Raw genomic sequence first — 5,784 nt, 5'->3', positions numbered from 1 at the left:
CTCCCCTGCTAGCAGACTTGTTTTTGAGGTGACAGTTTGTCTCTACAGAAAAAGAGGTCTGAATGTTCAAGGAAATTTGTGGGCATTGATACTTGGGAGATTTTGAACTCCTTGAGGACTTCCAAATTGCAATTGCCAGGTAGACTACATCTACTCCCCTCCAGGCCCTCTTTGGTAGGGAGGTTTTTTCTTTCCTTGGCCAGCAGGAGAGGAAGGTGCCTTGCCTCTGACTGATGATCAAAGGCAGCCTTTGGAAGAAAGCATAAAACAGCAGAAATGTCTAATGAATTGCAGTATTCATTCCTAGGGTTATATTTTAGTGTGGCCAGAAGTGTGTGTGCCCTCTCCTATTTGATTTCTGTGTCCTTCTGTAATAGTATTATACTCAGCATTTAATAAGCTTCTCTTTAAGATGACCTGCCTGCAGAAATATGAATTGGTGATGTTCTCTCTGGATTAGTGACGTTAACACCATAACACACATTGTTCTGGGGACCTTTCGTCAGCCTTCTACACTTGCATTCTAAAAAATAATGAAAATCTTACTGGAAAATCAATGCTGATATTCAGGATCTCTTAGCAATGGCCTACTGACATCCTGCAGGTGGGAGAAGGCGTGAAGGCATACAGTCATCAGCTGCTGGTATTCAAAGAATGGCTGGCTCATTGCTTAGCTCTAATGGAAACACAAGACAGACCCCAAAACCACTTCCAGAATAGTTTTGGCACTTCCAGCTTTAGCTGCTCATCTGGTTTGTGGGACTCCCAGTGTTAGACCCTGCCTTTGCTATGAGGATCCAGGGCTGTTTGTCCCACCTTGTAGGAGAAAAGGGTTAAAAGGATTTGTGGTGAGGCACCCAGTCTCCCTGTCCAAGCTGTCATGTTTGCATGGAAGGATTTAATTATCACATTCACAGGAAACACCAGAAGAAGCCGGGATCACTCAGCAGGCTGTTAGACCTCTCTGGAGACTGTAGAGAACTGGTTCCCACTCTCCCACTGCACCAAGTCTTTCAGGTACAGCCAGGAACCCACTTCTATGACTGCTCCTCAGCAAATACTTTAGTTCCCATGAAGCAAAAGAGATTTCTTAAGGAAACAGGAAGGCCCCCTTTCTGAAGGGTAGGATGTGTGATGGGGAAAAGCAAGTGAACGAGGGGCTCAGCATCTTGCAAGAAGATTAATCACACCTTTTAATAGTAAAAAATACGTGCAACTAGTGCAATGCTCAGTTTCAGTTGTGCCTGTGAAGACGGACCTCTGGTCTGTGTAGCGGGGAGACAAATAAATTCTGGACTTGGAAAGACTCTTCCTGAGCTGCAGGAATAAAAACTTGTTTACAGTGCACAAGGTAAGATTTACTGAGCACTGTCATTATTAATTGCATGAGCCTATGTAACGACTCACTCCTTTCTAGCTGACATTTCCCTGGCCCAAGCTCAGACTCCTGGACTGTCATCAAGGACATTGTTATGCATAACATATTAACAGGATTGCTTCAGATTATATTATTTCTGATTATATCTCTCTCTTTTTTCCTTCCCAGTTTCTTTTTTTTCCCATGTCTGCTCATGTCCACGCTGCTTCTTCCCCCTCTCTTCTGGCTGTTCAGCTGCCAAATCTTCACTCGTATTTCCGTGCTGAGCTCCTTGCCTCCGATCCACGAGCACCACAAGCAAGCTGACTTCTAGTGCTTCCTCTCCAAGTGTCCCACAGAAGCCGGTGCTGCCTTCTGGCTTCGAGCAGCACCTCGTCACCACAGCAGAGAGCCTGGACCTCCCCAGGGAAAAGGGACCGTGGTCATGCTCTGCAGGCTTCGTGTGCCAGAGCTCAGGCTCCTGGTGGAGGTGGCATTGCATTGCCAGCTAGTGGGAGCTGGTCCCCAAACTGGGGGACCTGTGTATAGGACAGACACCAGCTGAGCATCAGCTACAGAAAATAGGCCAGATTTAAGGGTATGGAAATTCTTTGGTTATTGGGATTCCCCAAACTTTAGCAGTTGGCAGGTTTCATGTGCAAATAATATTTGTGACAACAGGAAGCCTGCGTGGGGATTAATATAAGGTTGGAGGTGGAATTAACTCTAATTCCTGGCTCTCGCTAGTTACAGATAGAGGTGTGCTATTACGGATTTCGCCTTGTGTATTTAAGAATCGTTACACTAGAGCTAGAAGCAATGGGAACAGTCCTGCAACTAACGTTGCTCCATAAATTCAGCTGCATAACCCAAGAGTTCAAGCTGCATAATTAGATTTAATCTAACCTATAATTTACAAAGTGGTGTGTAAAGCGCATTAGAAGAAATTGATTTATTTATAATAATGTGATCTAAAGCATCTGATTTTAATAATTGGACAAGTGCTGAGCCAAAGGCCTAGATTTTCTGTCTATCAGCAAATTTTGCTGCTTCATATGCAAATGTGATAATATAATGAGTGTTGGAGCCTGGCTTGTCCTTGAGCGTACGTGCAGTTGTGGCGGGCCCCAAGGGCAGGAACAGGATATATGTCTCCAAAGGCATACGGGGGCCTCTTCATTTGCTCGACATAAATCTCAGTCTTTAATGACTTAAGGGAGAATGTTCAAATACTTAAATGAACATTATTCTTGAACGTGAAGTTTTAATAGTGCACATTTTAAGTTTATCATCAACCTGTATAAATTTATAGCAGATGAGAGACTGCGCATAGTGCGTTTCTGCTTCGAAACGATCGCCTCTTCCACGGTTGTGGAGTCAACCCTCTTGCCCAAAGGAGTGAACTCCTCGGCTTATAGCGTGCTGGGAGGAACGAACGGTGAGCAGTACGGGTGAAATGATTTCCACCACACCTACGTGCGGTTTGGGAGCAGCAGCTGCAGCTGCCACGGTAATTCTGCTTTTAGCTTTCAGTCAGTATAACGAGGAGAGAAAAGCTGGAGTGCCGTCTTTTAACTTTTTAGGCTGCATGCTAGTTGCGTGTCAAGGCTGAAATCTTTGTAGGTGGAAGTGATATATTTACTGGACACGTCTGAAAGCCTTTAAATTGAAAGCAACACCAAAATGGTTTAAACATGTATTTAGTCAAATACACTTTCAATAGCGTGAAATATGTAGCATAGCCCTTTTGTTTTGATTACAAAATAGCCAGCCTGTGTTTTCTGTCTGAAACCATACACCGGTAGAGCTGGATAACTTTCTCATGGGGCAGGATGGAAAGGAGCCACCGAAGTGCAAAAGCTCCTCGCAGTCTCCTATGAAATAACTGACAGAGAAAACCCAAGCCCAGATGACTGTAGGTGATTCTGCAGGCGGTGCTGGCACGAGTGGCACCTGCGGGGCCAGCCGAGCCCAGGAGCCAGGGACACGTCCCTGGCAGTGCCTGTCTCTGAGTCGCTGCAGCAGCTGGACTCGGGCTAAATTGGAAACAGAAATACCAATTGTCATGTCACCCGGATGCTCTGCTTTCAGCCAAATGGTAGATGGAAAAAAAAGTTACCAGATGTTCTTGTGTTATTAATATTGTTATTATTATTATTGTAAATAATATTTCTTGCTGGCTGGGTTTCACTCCAGGTACATCTGGAGCACACATGCTTGGGATGGGAGCACCGGCCACACATTGCTCCCCTGTTTTCCTCCACACCTGTAAAAGGGGGACCGTGCTCCCTGCGCTCAGGGGCAGGGGTGCTGACCTGACAAGGGGTCCCCACCACCCTGCTTCCTCTTTGGGATGGCTCCCTTCACCCACAGCCCTGTTTTTAGAGCTTTGTGGCCCTGTGCAGCCCTGCTTTGGGCACGCGGGGTGCGTACGATGGGGGCAAGCTCTGCTGATGCTGCTCTCACTGGCTGTATCTCTGCTGCTGGAGATGCTGGCATGGTCTGCTCATGGTCTGAAGCATCTCCAGGATCTCCAAGAAAGCAGGACCCTACGTGCCACTTCAGTGGAAATTTGCTGCCTAAACCTCTCTATCTAATGTTAGAGTAGAAACTCTCCAAAAATGTGTCTGTGCGGTTGTTCCCATTCCATTTCACTAAGAAATGGACTGGTTTGGGAGGTGAAAATGGAGAGTATGGCATGTGGCCAGCATGACTCTCACCATAGACAGCAAACTCTGTGTCCTAACGATGCGCCAGCTACCAGATACTGATATTAGCGCCAAACCATTGCTGGAGTGGAAATTATCCCATTATTCCCATTTAGGCGAACTGTCTAGGAATACAGGAACAAGAATAAAAAAATACTAGAGGAGGTGATGACAGTGGTTCATTAAAAAAGAATAAAATGCTAGGATGCTATTAACCGTGGCATACCAGTATTTGTATATCTGTGAGCTGTGCAAACACAGCTCCAGTACAAATAGGCAGAGCTTTATGAATGGACTTCTGTGGCCACACTAACAGTGTAATAAGGTGGTGTATTTTTAATTATTACACTGTGGTGGCATGCAGAACAGGTAAAGCACTTTCCATGGAGGTGGGAAGATGCTGTGCCTGCCACTAGAAGTTTACAACTGTGGAAAAAAATCAAAGAACATACCTCTGAGGTCAGCCCTGGGGTGACTGCTCCTTCCTCTTCCTCATGATGGAGCCGAGCTCATCCATACCAGGAGAGCTCCTGCCCATGCAGCTGAGGGCCCCATGAGTCCCAGGAACAGGGGGCCCTGGTTGCAGACTGAGGAGTTTGTTCCTGTAGGGAATACTAGCCTTGAATTTCTTCTTATTTTCTCCTTTCTCTTCTGCACCTCTGGGGAACAGAATCAACCAAGTATATGTTGGTGGGAGGGGTTTTGTGGACATCTCACATTGCCCCAAAACGCTGCTGGCAAACAAAACCTGTGTTGGTCTGAAACTGTACAGAAACACCAGATATTTTTTTTCTGTATTAAATCAATGAGGGATCGCCATCGATGTGAATAAGACAGAGGCTTCACACTTGCTACCTGAGAGGCATTCACTCAATCTATGGAAAAGAAAGGGACAATTAGGCTAAAAAGAGAAGAGATAGGAGTGTGTGTTCCTCTCCCCCTTTTTCCTTCTGATTTAGAACCCAGTAGTTTACTGCTCCAAGTGGAAAATAAGGATCATTTCTGTGTTCAGCCTTGTTTTTTTGGTAGATGCTTATAAATCTTGCTAATTAGCTGTAGAAATCATAAAAGCTCAGCATCATGTTTTAATCATAAACTCCTCAGGCCACTGATGTTCATGACGTCCCCTGGATCCTCATTTCCATGTACAAATTACTGAGCCCATAACGCTTTGGCAGCTCATCTCTCATGCCAATGCTATTTCCAGCAGAATTATTATTTCAGTAACTAAGCCACAAACATACACCTGCAAAAAATAAAAATAAGTGAATAACACAGCAGTGGAAGGTCCCCCCTCCTTGTACTAGTGGAATATTAAAGATTGTTCAAAGGAATTAAACACAGATTTCAAGTATTAAGGCTGGCTGACAGATCAGTAAAACCATTTTCTCTTTCTGAGAAGCTGAAGGAAAGCTCCCCAACCAGCAGATGAGGAAACTGTAAGTACTGCTCTTTGACACCAGTGCTAACATGAAGAGAGTTTCTGGGGCAGTCCAGCAGGTCCAGACATTATGGACACAGCTGTGAAATCAAACCTCAGCTGAATTCGCATCCAAATCATCACAAATGGGGTCAGCATCTGCTAAGACACTGGATAATAATAGCTTGCTTAATTATACATTTCGCCTGTAATTTAGTCCAGACCAACTTTCTTAGTGGCAGTGGAGGAGGGTATTTTCCAGTTCTTTTATGTTCCTGTGATTAGTGGATAATGCCCTC

The 5,784-nt window shown here is 45.0% G+C and overlaps 1 long non-coding RNA gene across 1 annotated transcript in view; it reads left to right on the top strand.

Annotated features, from left to right (window-relative positions):
• Positions 1-970: 970 nt before the first annotated feature.
• LOC308192851 overlaps positions 971-5,784 on the top strand; it is a 43,394-nt gene continuing 38,580 nt past the window's right edge. Inside the window, exon 1 of the long non-coding RNA XR_013949161.1 lies at positions 971-2,867. This is a non-coding gene — a long non-coding RNA (uncharacterized lncRNA). The remainder of the gene's footprint in view (positions 2,868-5,784) is intronic.

This window comes from Anser brachyrhynchus (assembly GCF_964034855.1).
Source record: "Anser brachyrhynchus genome assembly, chromosome: 3".
In the NCBI taxonomy this organism is placed as follows: Eukaryota; Metazoa; Chordata; class Aves; order Anseriformes; family Anatidae; genus Anser; species Anser brachyrhynchus.
This window is presented reverse-complemented; position numbering and strand designations above follow the sequence as displayed.